Raw genomic sequence first — 15,880 nt, 5'->3', positions numbered from 1 at the left:
GGGGGCGCCCACTTTTAGGTGACAGAAGGGAAATCAGACAAAGGAAAGACCAGAACATCTGCATGGGATCTGGAAATAGACCCCTTTTTATTCAGTTGTGGTAAAGACATAACATATTAACTCTAAACAAATTTTTAAAGGCACACTACAGTGTTGTGGGGTCTAGACACTGTGTTGCACCGATGTCTAGAACTTATTATCATACATAATTGCCAGTTTATGGTCACTGCACAAGGGGTGCCCATTTTTCAGCATCCCCCCAGGCCCTGGCAATCACGACTGTACCCTCCGCTGGTACGGGTTTGACTCTTTGAGATTGCACGCATGAGTGAGATCTTGCAGGATTTGTCTTTCTGTGTGTGGCTTTTTTCACTTCACGGGATGTCCTCCGGGTCCATCCATGCTGAGGAGATGGCAGGACTTCCCTCCTTCTCGAAGGCTGAGTAATATTCCATTGTGTGCGTGCACGCCAAATTTTTTTTCTCTTTCATCCACGGGTAGAGACTTAGGATGTTTGCATGCCACGTCTATTGTGAGCAATGTTGCAGTGCACATGGGGGTTCAGACGTCCCTGGGAGTCCCTGCACTCCTGTTTTTCATTTTTTGGCAAAGTGGAAATGGACACTATTTTTTTTTTTTTTAAGCACTGTTGGAAGAAGGACCAATGCAATCACACTGGGGTGTTGGGGCTTGAATCTATGAGTGTTGGGGGCACACAAACCAGTCCCTGACACCCACCCCAGCCCTTGGGGGAGATTGATCTTCCATTTGAGCCACGGTGAGGGAGGGAGGTGGAAGAGTGATGCCCACCATGCGCATCACCTGCTGGCTCTGGGACTTGTGTAAATGAGCTGCCGCTTGTTTGCAAAATAAAAAAAAAAAAGGAGAAACATCAGGGACGTGTTGGGACAGGTAGGAGAACTCTGCCTCACCCCATGTTGGCAGCTCTATACCCTGGGGGTGCTTCCAAGGGTCTGTGGCTGGGTAATAAGCGGTATGATCTCTTCACACCCTTGACTGTCTGTTACTCCAAGGATCAAAATGCTGTGCCACCTTCCAGCACCTTCCTCATGGTCTGATAGATAAATACGGCTCCTAATCTGTGGGTTTCCTGCAAATACCACGTCAGCCTCTGATGTGGCTTCTGTGTGGTCTCCTAGGTAACCCAGGGACAGGTGGAAAGATGATAAGAGTTTTGACATCTTTCAAATATTCCCTTCAATGTCTCTCACAGACATTTCTTGGAAGAAACGTCGCCCAGAGACCACACGGGTAAATGTGCTGAGACCAAGCCGTGCACACACATAAAGAAAGATAGGAACCTGCTCCTCTGTTGGGCGCTGAGGCTGGAGAGGGTGGGGCTGTGGGCGGCTAGGATCTGTCTGCTCTTGATTATGGGGGTGACGGGTACTATGAGCATTGGGGTTTATCATGTTTTAAAGATCTCTGCAGGGAAAGTTTTCTGATCACCACTGAAGGATTGGGGTGCCATGTTTTAAAGCCCCCCAGGTGCACAGAAGTTTCTGGTCACCCTTGAAGAATGGGGGTGCCATATTGGAAAGCCTCCCGCATGCACAGAAGTTTCTGGTCACCCTTGAGGCATTGGGGTGCCATGTTTTAAAGCTCCCCACATGGAGAGAGGTGTGATATGGGAGCATTGTGTTTATCTTGCACGTAGGCTAATTGTAAGGTTTGCCCTGAGGGATTATGGAGGAAAATCACACCTGTTTCTTCCTCCTGGCAGTGAGGGAGTGTCCCTGTCCCCAGGAGAGCTCCCCTCCGTGGAGGGTTAATTATCAGACCCGCCCGTGATGCACTAGCAGCCTTCTGGGTCCTGGGGTTTCGCCCCGGGGTTGGGGCTGCTGAAGACCAGCTCCCGTGACCTCAGACTTGTCATTTTCACCAAGGGTGAAATGTTTCAGATGGACACTGTCCTACGGGATTTGTCCCTTTATGTCTGTGTCTGTATTTTGCACGCACACAGGAAGCTTTGCCGAAGTGTTGAGTTTTCTTCCACCCTTGTGTGTGTGTGTGTGTGTGTGTGTGTGTCCCCTTGGTTAGTTACTTATTCTTCCAATAAATTCAAATGAGTTAAAGTTTTAAACTTGGTACCTGGGACCATGCATCTCATGGGTCTTGGAATTTGATTTCAGATGGTGGCTGAGGGTAGATGCCCGAGAATCAGCAGGAAGAACACGCCAGCCCTCCATATCCGCATGGGACAGAGGAAAGAAGGTTTCGTGAATAGCTCCAGGCACACATGTCCTGACGTTCCTGAAAAGTTGTCTTTTCTTCCCGCATGCTTGTTTTGAGCTCTAACTGGTGCAGGAATTTGCATATACTGATACCTATGCTTCTCTTATGGGGGATTTCCTAGATTATTTTTCTTTCACAACAAAGCCTGGGAATGTGGTGAGGGTGGAGGGTTGGGTAGGAGTGGAGAAGCTTCTAGAAGAGCTCACCCCTGCTGTGGGATCCCTGACATCCTCATGGTGCATAGCAGCCATGATCTGACTTAGGACGTGGTCCAACCACCGAAACCAGCATCCTTCTTATAGGATAGTACTTGCACCTGCTGGTGAGTATTTGGAACAGCATCTCAAGCAGGGATAAATGATCAGATCCCTTTGTTCTGGTGGAGTCTCTGATCTTGGGTCTAACCCCATGATTCATGGTTACCCGGATTTTTGTCTTGGAGGAGACCCTACAAAATGAGATGAGTGACATGGGAAAGGTTGTAGAACCACTGAAGGCAAGAAGAGGGGCCCAAAATCCCATAGAAACAAAAATGTATTGAGTCTCTATTATTGGAACTAGCTGCAGAATGGTTCCAGAATCCTTAAGTCATGCCAGAGAACATAGTTTCAGAAGGAAGGTGGGCTTTCCCAACATTATGCCCCAAAATGAGGCAAAGCTTTAGATTTCTCAGAGTAAGCTAGTTGATTTAAGCTAATGAGTCAGAAAACACAAAAGCCCCTTCATCACGTGCATCCTTCACCCCAGAAAGGCACCAATGCACCAAAAAACCCCCCACAAAACTAAAAACAACAATAAACAAAGCCAAAAAACCCGAGAAGTCATATTTCCTGTGACATGTCAAAGGACCTTATTTTGGGAAAAGGGAACGTTTTGGTCAAATCATCATCTGTTTTGGAGTACTCTTTGAGATTCTCATCCCAGACCGACTTGTTTTAGACCCATTATTTGCTGGTTTGTAAATCTCATGGAAAGATCTGCAGGACATTCATTGTGCCGCTGGTGGTGGTGATGATGATGATGATGAGGGTGGTGGTGATGATGGTGGTGATGACAATGAGGATGAGGGGAGCCACCTTCCTGCTTAGTGCCAAGTCTCAGACCCCAGGTGTAGCCCCTGCAGCTCTGGGACCTGCCTGTGCAGACAGCTTTCGACTGCATTTGCCCGAGGCACCATCTGGCTGCTGTGTGTTGGAAGAACACGGCTTGGTTTTGTGCTTTGGATTTGATGATTCTTCATGTTCTCTCTCTGCTCATAAAACCCTTCATCATCCCATCTCAAACATTGGAGTCATTCTCCTGTTTGTCCGAGGAAACAATGAGGGTTTTCATGAAGAAATAAGTCATAAGACGACAGGAAAACAAATAAAACCCTTAATCAGCTGCTCTCTTGGCAGCGGGGGTTTGCACGTGACAATAACACCCCCGGGGCTCCCACACGCAGGACCACCTCGCTTGGCAGACACGTCACCACCAGGGATGCATAATTAGTAATTAGCACAAAAGCAACCGGTTCCCAATACAAGGGTCCAAATGGATTTTTTTTTTTTAATTTTAATTTGGGTGTGTGCGTATGAGAGAAGGGTCCACGCCCGCTTGAGGAAATGGAGTGGGATTTTATCCAGACAGGGTTAATTTTGCAGAATTAGTTTGGGTCCGTGCGTTATCATGCATACTATCTTCCTGCCCTGTTCTTCAGAGTACTATAAGAAATTCGATCCTCGCACTCTATAAAAGGAACGTTGTTTGTTGTGGTGCTCAACACACTCGGGGTTTATATGTGCCATGAGCAAGTCTTTTCAGAATGTTCTCTCCCCAGACACGCAGGATAGTATGACACCACACACAAGCATCCCATGGATGTTGTTGTCAGTGCATGAATGACTCATGCACATGGGGCTTTCAAACAACATGTAATTAGGAAAATAAATAGTTGTATTCCAGTTCTGGCTATGAACATCCCGTCCAGCTCCTCCTGAGTCCCCCACAGGGAAGGGCAATGCTGACCTTTCGTGCTCTGGATCTGTGGGTAGTGTGTAACTGTCTTTCCGAAGGAGTTAACCCTGCCCACCTTGCGGTCAACAGATCCAAGTGTGGGGCCGGGGTGCCTTCTCAAGCTGCTCCAGGAGTTTTTTGACTTTATTTCTCTGGTTAAACTTGTGAAAAGCCTCTTGAGCAGGAAGAGCAGATGGTTCAGGGTGAGTCCTTCAACTGATTAGACGAGGCCCACCCACCTTAGGGAGGGGAAATCTATGTAGTCTACCAACTTAAATGTTAATCTCATCCAAAAACACTCTCGCAGAAACTCCCAGAGTAATGCATGACCAATTATTTAGGCACCCCATGAGCTAACCAAATTGAGACATAAAATTAACCATTACTGTATGACACAGACTTAAACAATTAGTAAATGTGTTTCTACATTCACCAGTAATCTCTACATTTACTAATAAAATGTAGTAAATGCTATACGCAATGAATGAATCATTGAACACTACACCAAAATCTAATGATGCACTGTATATTGGGTAATTGAATTTAAATAAAAAAACAAAGTATGTATTCCGTATATATTTTGTAATATATGATACAATGATATTGTATCAAGAAAGGAGCAGAATTATGACTATTCTGTATCTTGACTGTGTCCAAAAAAATGTAGTCAATGTTCTAGTAAATGTATCCTGAAGCAGAATAGCTCGGTACAACTTACTTCTATGGGAATCCAGAATGATTCCAGAGTGCTCAGAAACTATGAAATGATTCTAGAATTCTGCTGGGTCCCAGTATAAAAATCCAACTGTGTAGTTTATGAAATCTACTGTTTTCACCCTCATCTCTCTCTTTTAGATTTGAAACAATTATTATTTTCCATCTCTTTTTCCTTTTAAAAACTGTACTGCGGGGCACCTGGCTTGCTTAGTCAGTAGAACATGATTTTCAGTTTCAGGGTTGTGAGTTCAAGCCCCACATTGGGCATGGAGCCTACTCTAAAAACATTTTTTTTAGACTTATTAATTGAGTCACACCATATACAGTCAAATGCACAAGTATTAAGTGTGCATCTAGATGGAGTTTTGCATATATACCCTCATGTAAATATCACCCAGATTAAGATATAGCATGTTTATGGCAACGCAGAAATCTCTCTTGTGTCCAGTGCCATGCAAAATACCACAGTCCCCAAGTAATGACTATTCCAGCCTCTGCAATCACAGATCAGTTTTGCTTGTTCTTAAACTTCACATAAATGGAACCATAAGGAATGTACTGTTGGTTCTGTCTCAATGTATCCTTGTGAGATACACCCTTGTTCTCTTTCCAGTAGTACTGGATTCACCCAATAGCTCTTACCTACTCATGGCTATGAAGTATTTCTGCATATGAAAATATCATACTGTATTTATCCATTTTCAGTGGAGGAACATTTGGTTGTTTCCAGCTCTTGGCTACTATGACCAATGATTCAACAAACACTTTTGTGCATGTCTTTCGGTGGGGAAAAAAAATCCCAAGGATGGGTGAGTGCCTCTCTAGTCATGGAAGTACTCACACTCATGAGCTGTGAGTATGAGTGGGGCATGATCCTAGGTTTAAAGTCTTTTAGGGTGTGTTTAATTATTCATAGATGACCAGAAGTGCTCAGGTACATCTGAAATAAGATTCCTCAAAAATTGAGACACAGAGAAGTATTGGGATGTTCAGAGAAGACTTTGGATCCATAATATTGAAGATGTATCTCTATCATTCTATTAACTATCAATCTATCTATCTATTTTCTATCTATCTATCTATCTATCATCTATCTATCTATCTATCTATCTATCATCTACCTATCCATCCATCCATTCATCCATCCATTCATCCATCCATCCACCCATCCGTTTATCTATCTAGCATTTCTCTCTCTCTATCATCTATGTATCTTTTATCTACCTATCCATCCATCCATCCATCCGTTCATCTCTCTCTCTCTTTTTTTTTAAAGATTTTATTTATTTATTTGACAGAGAGAGACACAGCGAGAGAGGGAACACAAGCAGGGGGAGTGGGAGAGGGAGAAGCAGGCTTCCCGCCGAGCAGGGAGCCCGATGTGGGGCTCGATCCCAGGACCTTGGGATCATGACCTGAGCCGAAGGCAGACGCTTAACGACTGAGCCACCCAGGCGCCCCTGTTCATCTCTCTCTTTATAATCTATCATTTCCCAATCCATCCATCCATCCATCCATCTATTCATCTATCTACCCATTATCTATCTATCTACCTACCTACCTACCTACCTACCTACTTATGCCTGGCACCAAATATCTTGGGAAGATAGTACAACAAGGAGATGGGAATGGAAATCTTAAGGTGCTAATTCAAGTCCCCCATGGGGAGAATCAGACTCAGTGCTAAAATATCCCCTGAGAATACATGGTCTGATGGAGTGAACATATTCACACTGACTGCTGTTATGGCTTGTCAACCTAATACGTGGGGTTGCATATGTGAGATGATGCTGCCCTTTTAAAGCTCTCTCCTCCTCCCCATCTCCTTTCTTTTGAGATAACATAACATGAGTAGAATCATCAAGATGGCAATGACAATTTCAAGCAATTTCCGTGACAGCAGAGGAGTATAAAGCTCTGTTGTTTAAATTACACTAACAGGGTAATTTGAGGGCTGTGAATGACAGAAAAACCAGGTCCTACACGTGCACCGAGTGCTGTCGAACATATGCCTTCATAGAAGCCCAGATGAGACATGCTGGCTGGCTATGCAAGTGGCCCCGTTCCCAGCATGGCTCCCACGCTGAATAATGAAAGAATTTGTGAAGTCTAGAAGCATACCCTGAGTGCTGTACTTAATTCTGAATGCTCTGTTATTTTTTTAATATCTTCTTCTTCTTCTTCTTTTTTTAAATCACTGATTTGCTATTCTCTCTGCAGGAACTGCTGATTATAGACTCTCCTGATACTCATGAGGCTCCGTGGAGCTCAGTAGGGGTTTTGCTGTCAGTCAGAATGAAACATTAGTTAATGGAGATGTGGATGGCAATGCTATCGATGCTATTTCATCGGTGCATTTTGCACAGCACCAAGGGCTGTTTGGGAACAATGGCATCACCGGCCTGTGTAGCTGTCCATGTATTGAAGTGCCAAGGGAGAGGAATCTGCGACAGAGCGGATTTTCATGGTCTGACACTGCGCATAAAGAAAGGAGCAGTTGAAGAGCGTCATCTGCTTGTAGGTTGAGAAGCCTGCTGATGGAGAACCACTCTTACCAATAGTGCTTTTGGCATCCAGGACCCTTGTAAGGAGGGCTGCTATTTTGTATGAAGGTATTGCTCTAGGAAAAGCTATTTAAAAATGCAAAATGGGGGGACACAACGGGGCTCAGTGGGTTAAGCATCAATCTCCAGCTCAGGTCATGATCTCAGGGTCCCGGGATCAAGCCCCCCATTGGGCTCCTTGCTCAGCGGGGAGCCTGCTTCTCCCTCTTCCTCTGCCCCTCCCTCCTGCTTGTGTGCTCTCTCTCTCTGAAATAAATAAATAAAATCTGAAAAAAAAATGCAAAATGGTTTTCTCAGGAGCGAGAGATGAAACTTAGTTGTCTGGAAAACAGGAGCCACGCACCTCAGTCCCCATTTCTCGGAAGGAACCCCTTCGCAGTATGGGTTTAGCAGAATGTTTCTGGGTGCTGAGGTTTGTTTGCCCCTCTCCCCAAAATGCTGGTGTCTGGTGTGGAACACATGTCGCTTTACTGACATGACATGACATGGCTTGTACAGTGAGGTCCGCTTCAGGGCATTCTGAATTCCCAAAATTCCGAGTTGAAGAGGATTCCCTCCAAAATACATGGCCATCTGGAATCTTGGAATGTGAGCTTATTTAGAAATAAGGTCTTTGCAGATGGCATTAATTAAGGATAGTGAGATGAGTCCATTCTGGACTTAGGGTGGGTTCTGCATCCAGTGACAAGTGTCCCCACAAGAGACAGAAGAGGACACACAGACACAGAGGAGAAGCCACATGAAGACAGAGGCAGAGATGGGAGGGACGCAGCCACCAGCCCAGGGATGCATGGAGCCCCAGAAGCTGGAAGAGGCAGGAAGGATTCTCCCCTGGAGCCTCTGGACACAGCTTGGTCCTGCCCTGCCTGGATCTCAGCAGCTCTGCCCCGCCTGGATCTCAGACTTTGGTCTCCAAAGCTGGGGGAGGACACCTGTGTGATATTTTGAGCCCCTGGCCCCAGATTGTTGTCATTTGTTATGGCTGCCCCAGGAAAACTCATACACTTACCTGTGACATCCAGTTTGTGGTCACTTACTATATACTCTCAGTCAGCGGGACAGAACAAAAAACTGGAAGTTTCTAGCTCAACTGGAAATTGAGGACACATGCCGTTTTAGAGGTAAGTACATGTGAACTGGTTCCTTCTTAGTACTGGTTTGGAGAATGGATTAGCCAGAGCTTCAGGGATGCAATCAATTGTTTCTGGGTTTTTTTATTTTTTATTTTTTTAAAGATTTTATTTATTTATTTGACAGAGAGAGACACAGCGAGAGAGGGAACACAAGCAGGGAGAGTGGGAGAGGGAGAAGCAGGCTTCCCGCTGAGCAGAGAGCCCCATGCGGAGCTCGATCCCAGGACCCTGGGATCATGACCTGAGCCGAAGGCAGACGCTTAACGACTGAGCCACCCAGGCACCCCTGGGTTTTTTTTTTTTTAGATTTTATTCATTTATTTGACACACAGAGGGAGAGAGAGAGGGAGAGAGAGAGCACAAGCAGGGGGAGCGGCAGGCAGAGGGAGAAGCAGGCTCCCCGCTGAGCAGAGAGCCCAATGCGGGCCTCGATCCCCAGACCCTGAGATCATGACCTGAGCTGAAGGCAGACGCTTCACCGACCCAAGCTCCCCAGGATGCAATCAATTGTTGCTTCAGCTCTAGAAGGGGTATGAACCAATTTTTGTCCATCAATAAAATGCAGGCAATTATTTACTCATCATGTTGAGCGAATATGTACTTTACAGAAGCACAAGATTTGGGTGCACTCACATGGCTGTTAAGCTCCTAGGGACCCAATTGTTGCTACCAGCATCTGGCTTTCATGATGCATTGATAACAGAGGAAATGCAACACACAACAGAGGTTTGAATCTCCATGTGCCCCTTGCCAGATGTCCTTCAAAACATCTTTTGAGTTTGGGGAAGGATGGGAAATAATTCCTATGAGCTGTGTGCTTGATCAGTCTTGCAGATTTTTTTTTAAATTTTTTTATTGTTATGTTAATCCCCATACATTACATCATTAGTTTTAGATATAGTGTTCCATGATTCATTGTTTGTGCATAACACCCAGTGCTCCATGCAGAACGTGCCCTCCTCAATACCCATCACCAGGCTAACCCATCCTCCCACCCGCCCTCTAGAACCCTCAGTTTGTTTTTCAGAGTCCATTGTCTCTCATGGTTCTTCTCCCCCTCCGATTTCCCCCCCTTCATTCTTCCCCTCCTGCTACATTCTTCTTCTTCTTTTTTTTTCTTTCTTAACATATATTGCATTATTTGTTTCAGAGGTACAGATCTGAGATTCAACAGTCTTGCACAATTCACAGCGCTTACCAGAACACATACCCTCCCCAGTGTCCATCACCCAGTCACCCCATCCCTCCCACCCCAGCCCCCACTCCAGCAACCCTCAGTTTGTTTCCTGAGATTAAGAATTCCTCATATCAGTGAGGTCATATGATACATGTCTTTCTCTGATGGACTTATTTCGCTCAGCATAATACCCTCCAGTTCCATCCACGTCGTTGCAAATGGCAAGATCTCATTCCTTTTGATGGCTGCATAATATTCCATTGTATATATATACCACCTCTTCTTTATCCATTCATCTATCGATGGACATCTTGGCTCTTTCCACAGTTTGGCTATTGTGGACATTGCTGCTATAAGCATCGGGGTGCACGTACCCTTTCGGGTCCCTACTTTTGTATCTTTGGGGTAAATACCCAGTAGTAGTCTTGCAGATTTTGAATGGCCACGTGACCCACTGTGGGAGATAAAGCTGATTTACAGCTGAACAAGATGAGCTCTGTCTATCCCTGGGGATGCCTGGAGGTCTGCCCTTTGACCCTGGCCTCCATAAGAGCGGTGGGATTAACGGTGTGCTGTTTAATGTCTGAAACAACCTGGGAAGCCCACGGGGTCCTTTTCTTTACAGATGGTTTGTGAGTGGCCTAACCAGTGGTGAAGTCAGTGTGGCTTGACCACCCGTCCACAGTGTTAGAACATTGGCTTGAGGCTCTCCTGAAGAAGCCGAGACTCCTCACACAGATCCCGTTGGTTCCCTTGAAGGTGCGGGTCCCAGCAGCGTGTCTGGACTCCACTGCTGGCCTGCATCTGCTCGCTGCACGGCGTCCTTCGCTTTGCAATAAAAGCTTTATCATTTCACACCCATTAGAATGGATGCTATCAAAAAACCAGAAAACGATGAGCATGGGTGAGGAGGTGGAAAGATTGGATCCCTTGCTGATGGATGGATGGATAAACAGAAAGTGGTTCATGCACACAGTGGAATATGACTTAGCCTTAAAAAGGAAAGATGTTCTGCACCTGCTATGATGTGGATGGACCTTGAGGACATGGTGCTGAGTCAAAGAAGGACAAATCCTGTGTGATTCCATGTATATGAGGTCTCTACAGGAGTCCCATGCACAGGGACAGAGGGTTGAAAGTGGGACCAGGGGCTGGGGGAGGGGGATGGGGAGTTAGTGTTTGATGGGGACAGACTTTCAGATGGGGAAGATGGAAAGTTCTGGAGACGGATGGTGGGGATGGTTGCACAACAGTGTGAATGTGCTCGATGCCACAGAGTTGTGCACTCAAAAATGGTTAAGAAGGTAAATTTTATGGTAAGTGTATTTTACTTCAAAATTAAATAAGTAAATAAACTTATTTATAAGTAAGTAAATTATATAAGTAAGTAAATTAAATAAATATAAGGTCTACATGAGTATGCTCATGCACTGAATTTGGGAAAGTTTGCATCTACCTATAAACAACTTTCCACTGCACTGGCTCCTTTAATTCAGTTTACTCATCTGCAGGTGAAGCTCTATGCCTTCTTGTAAAGTTCTGGATGTTTCTTTAGTCTCTTTGTTATATTAATGTACTGTATATTAGTATATTGTATATTGTATTGTGTGTGTATATATATGCAACTATGTGTTTTCTAGAACTATATTTTAACCATATGTATTTATTACATTAACTAATGGTAACTATGTTATATTAACTACTAAATGTAAGGCTGTTATTGGAAAACTTCAGGGAATGCAAAGCCATATAATTAAGTCACTAGAAGATTTTATTAGTTTTAACAAGCAAAACTAGTCAATACCATATTTTCCTTTGGAATGCAAAATAACCCCCCACATTTTGCAAAATACTGCAAGCTTGCGTCATCATTTAATATTACAGATCGCAAGCATTTCTGATTCTCCTTCTGCTTCCGTATGACTATAAAATTTGCATTTTGCACATACTCTTAACTACTTTTTTTAAAGATTTCAATATTAAGTAATCTCTACACGCAACGTGGGGTTCGAACTCACAACCCCAAGATCAAGATTCGCACGTTCCACTGACTGAGCCAGCCAGGCACCCCACTCTTAACTATTTTTAAGGGACAGAACTTTTTATGGTAAAAATGAAATGCAGGTTCTCCTTATAAATTTGTGAAAAGCCATAGCCCCTCTAGCGATGCGGAAGGGCTTTGTTTCAAAATTTAACGTCCTGACCATTGGCTCACGATCACACCTTGCAATGCTTTCTCCCGTTTTGCAATGAAACACACACTCGTGCCTATGGACGCATATCACTGTTTAATTAACGATGCTTTTGGCAGCACATAGCAGAGACATTCGCCTTCCTGTGGCTTAAACATAGGAACGCACGTTTTAATTTTTCATGTGTTTTCTGTACACATCCGGAGACGTGGAGATGAAAGGCTGTAATCCAAGTCCAGAGACCTAATGCGGCCCAGGGTGTGTTTGCATTCCCCCTGTCCGTGTCCTCAGGGCCCCTGACCGCAATGGCTCAGGCACCATTGCTATAGGACTGAAGGAGACCAGAGAGGGGAGAGCTGGCTGCCTGAGACCCACAAGAGCAATCAAGGAATGCAAATATTTCTCAGATTCCCCCCATCTGGGGCTGTACGCTACTCTTAATCAGCTCAGGCAGCTGTAACAGAACACCGTAGATGGGATGGCTTAACCACAGATACTTATTTCTCACTGTCCTGGAGGCTGGGCCTCTGAGATCCAGGCGGGGCTGAGGCTGGGAGTCTGACATCCAGGCGGGGCTGAAGCTGGTTCCTCCTGAGGCCAATCTCCTTGGCGTGTAGACACCATCTTTGTCCTGTGTCCTCACGTGATGGAGAGAAAGAGCTCTGGGGTCTTCTGCTCATCTTACAAGGACACAAGTCCCGTCATGGGGACCCCATGGCATGACCTGATAGAACCCTAATCACCTCCAGAAGATACTACCTCTTCATACCATCCAGTTGGGGGTTAGAGCCTCCACATATGAATTTCCGGGGGGCTGAGGGGCACACACATTCATTCTGTAACAACCATCTTTAGCCCCAAGTCAAGGCCAGAGTGGGAATGAATAGATCTTCCCACCTCTGTGTTAAAAAATAAATGTAGTGAGCACTGGGTTTGAGGTCGTGCATGAATCCAGGATGCAAAGGTGCAGAATAGACAAGTTTCTTTCAATTTCCAGAAAGTAAAAGACTCCTCCCCCCAACTTTTTAATTGAAGTATAGTTGACATAATGTTTTTGAAAGTAAAATACTTTTTGTGTGTGTGTGTGAAAGTAAAATACTTTCAAATGTAATGCGAAACAGGTGTCTCTGAATTTGTTTATTCAAACTTACATATTTTTGTATATTGAAAAGCACTTGATGGCTTAATTCTACCTTATTTTCTGATAAATTCCCAGTTGGCAACTCTTTGGTATGTTTTCATGGTAGAAAAGTCATGTGCTAGGCATTGGGAGCACATTGGGTGTCAGTATTCTTTAAAAAAAATAAATCACAGTATCCAGTTACTTGAGAACTCACTGTAAATGTTTCTGGGGAACTTGTTATTAAAATAACAAGAAGCTGGGCTCCTGGGTGGCTCAGTTGGTTAAGCATCTGCCTTTGGCTGAGGTCGTGATCCCAGGGTCCTGGGATCGAGTCCCGCATCGGGCTCCCTGCTCAGCAGAGAGCCTGTTTCTCCCTCTGCCCCTCCCTCCCACTCATGATCTCTCTCTCTCAAATAAATAAATAAAATCTTTAAAAAATAATAAATAATATAACAAGAAGCAAAGGAAAGGTAGGTCTTTCCAAGATTTCTCAATGCATTTTGGAACAGCTCTGAACTGCATAAAGTTTTGTCTACACATAACATCTCCTTTGGAAATTGTCGTTGCTTTTCAGACATTCTTACAGAAAAAGCAAAGTGTAAAAAACAAAAACAAAAACAAAGTGTCTTTAAATAGGAAGTCAAGTCACACGCTGTATGGGCTTGAGTCGTTGTTGAGCGGAGCGGTTCTATGGTTGGTTTTGCAGGAGAACGTTTCTTAATGTTGAGCCTGGAACGTTCGGAGTATGACAGGGACCTAGAAGATATATCTAAATGGGGGTTTTGTGTGGATTCGTCTGGCTTTCGTCACTGTGTGCAGCCCGGAGCTTTCTGAGGAATATCGGTGCCGTAAACGTCCTGCTGGCCATTCCTGGTAGGACAGGGACTTCTGTAATGCAGGCTGGGAGCCATCTGCTCTTGTCTCCTACGGGATGGTGGAAGCACAGAACTGGGGCTTCTGGGTGCGCAAAGAGTGTGAGCTGATTGAGGCAGGCAGTAAGTGGAAGTTAAGGGGACTGCTTAAGGATGGGTAGGCAGTGCCCTAGGGAACAGAGTTCCATATATGGGGACTGAATATGGGATGGAAGGAGAGAAGGATTTGGAGAAGGACATGGCGGGAAGACCAGCGTGGTTGCAGCTGAGAGGTGGGTGTGGTGGGAGTTGAGGCACAGGTCAGATTCTGCATGTGTGTGTGTCGTGCACGTCCTTGGAGAGAGGCTGGCATTCTCCGAGGAGCATGGTGAGTGGGGCACAAGTGCAGAGACGTCACCGATAGAGGTGAGAGGTTGTAGGTAACAGCTGTTAGCTGCAAATATGGCTTCTCTCACGGAACAAAGTTTTAAGACCCTTGTGACGGTGCAGAAAGGGATGTGGATGTAAGGTGCCCCCCCCGCCCCCGTGCATCTGCACAGAATGTCTAGGTGGATGGGAAACCAGGAATAGTGTAGAAACGGGCTTTGTCTGCATGCATGTGCTCAGACTGACGTGTGTCCCATGACACAGCTGCGAATATCAAATAATTTATCCAGCTGGCTAGCTAGTATTAACTTAGTGTTTACTCTTGGTCAGGAAAGGATGTGTGTGTGTGTGTGTGTGTGTGTGTGTGTGTGTGTGTATTTTTTCAAAATCTCATCTTTGCTAATCAATAGTCAAGGTCGTTTTCTGGGTTTTTATGATACTCCCATTATAGATAATATAGATGGGAACATCCTGGTGTCATTGTTTTCCCTCAGTGAGTGTGCAAAGCAAATATTTAGATGTGAAATGGCAGGGAAAAGCTTCTATGCAATTTTGATACAATTTTGCCAGGTGGCTTGCCAAAGTTTGTAACATATTTCATTCCCCCAAAACAGTGGCTGAGTGTTATCTGGATTTATGTCTACAGTTAATGGTTTTATTTGTGTTTGTCTTGCCTTTCTCTCTTTCTCTTTCGGTCTTCTCTGAATTTAACTATTTATTCTCCAGTCTGTTTTATTTATGGCTAATAATCTGGTAGTTAGACATTATAGTGCAACTTTTTAAATAAATATAAGCATGCTTCCTTCATATACTTAATTAACTTATTAGATCTAAAGTTGACTATATTTATATAATTAACGTATATGTAATTGCACCATGTGACCAGGAGAAAACCAGGTAAGTCATTCTCATCATGTGTGGTTGTTGTACTTGCTGCAAACACTAAGTTAGCAAACACTAAATCATTTTTCCTAGGGAAATACGATGTCAGGTTCCTGCAAACTCTGGTCACATTTCATCAACTGATCAACCCATAATTTTGTTTTATGTGCATTTATGTCTAAAGACATTTTATTTAAATTCTATTGTTAATTCATTCACATTGAACTCAGAGCCAAGGACACTAAAACTAATGTCTGAACAGTTTCTCTGACATGTGGATTTTCTCCATATGGCACATGGCAGCCTCCTTGTGCTCAGGAGTACTGGATGCCACTTCAGTACTCTATGACCTTGAAAGGGCTAGAAGTATTGGTTTGGGGGTCACAGATACATTTTAACAAGTAAGCGAATTTTCATGTATGGAGTCTGCCAATAATGAGGATCGCTTTTATGCTCGAGTAGCCTATAAAAGTTGTGGGTAAAACTTACATGTGTTCAGTGACATAAGGTACAAAATGACAGCAATCATCACGTGCTACCCAGTGATTGCTTCCAGCAGTGAGTAGCTTGAAACAACAAGCATTTCTTATTTCCCACAATTGT

Source organism: Halichoerus grypus, chromosome X, assembly GCF_964656455.1.
Source record: "Halichoerus grypus chromosome X, mHalGry1.hap1.1, whole genome shotgun sequence".
NCBI classification, from domain to species: Eukaryota; Metazoa; Chordata; class Mammalia; order Carnivora; family Phocidae; genus Halichoerus; species Halichoerus grypus.
The sequence above is the reverse complement of the archived record's forward strand: the minus strand, read 5'-3'. Positions refer to the sequence as shown.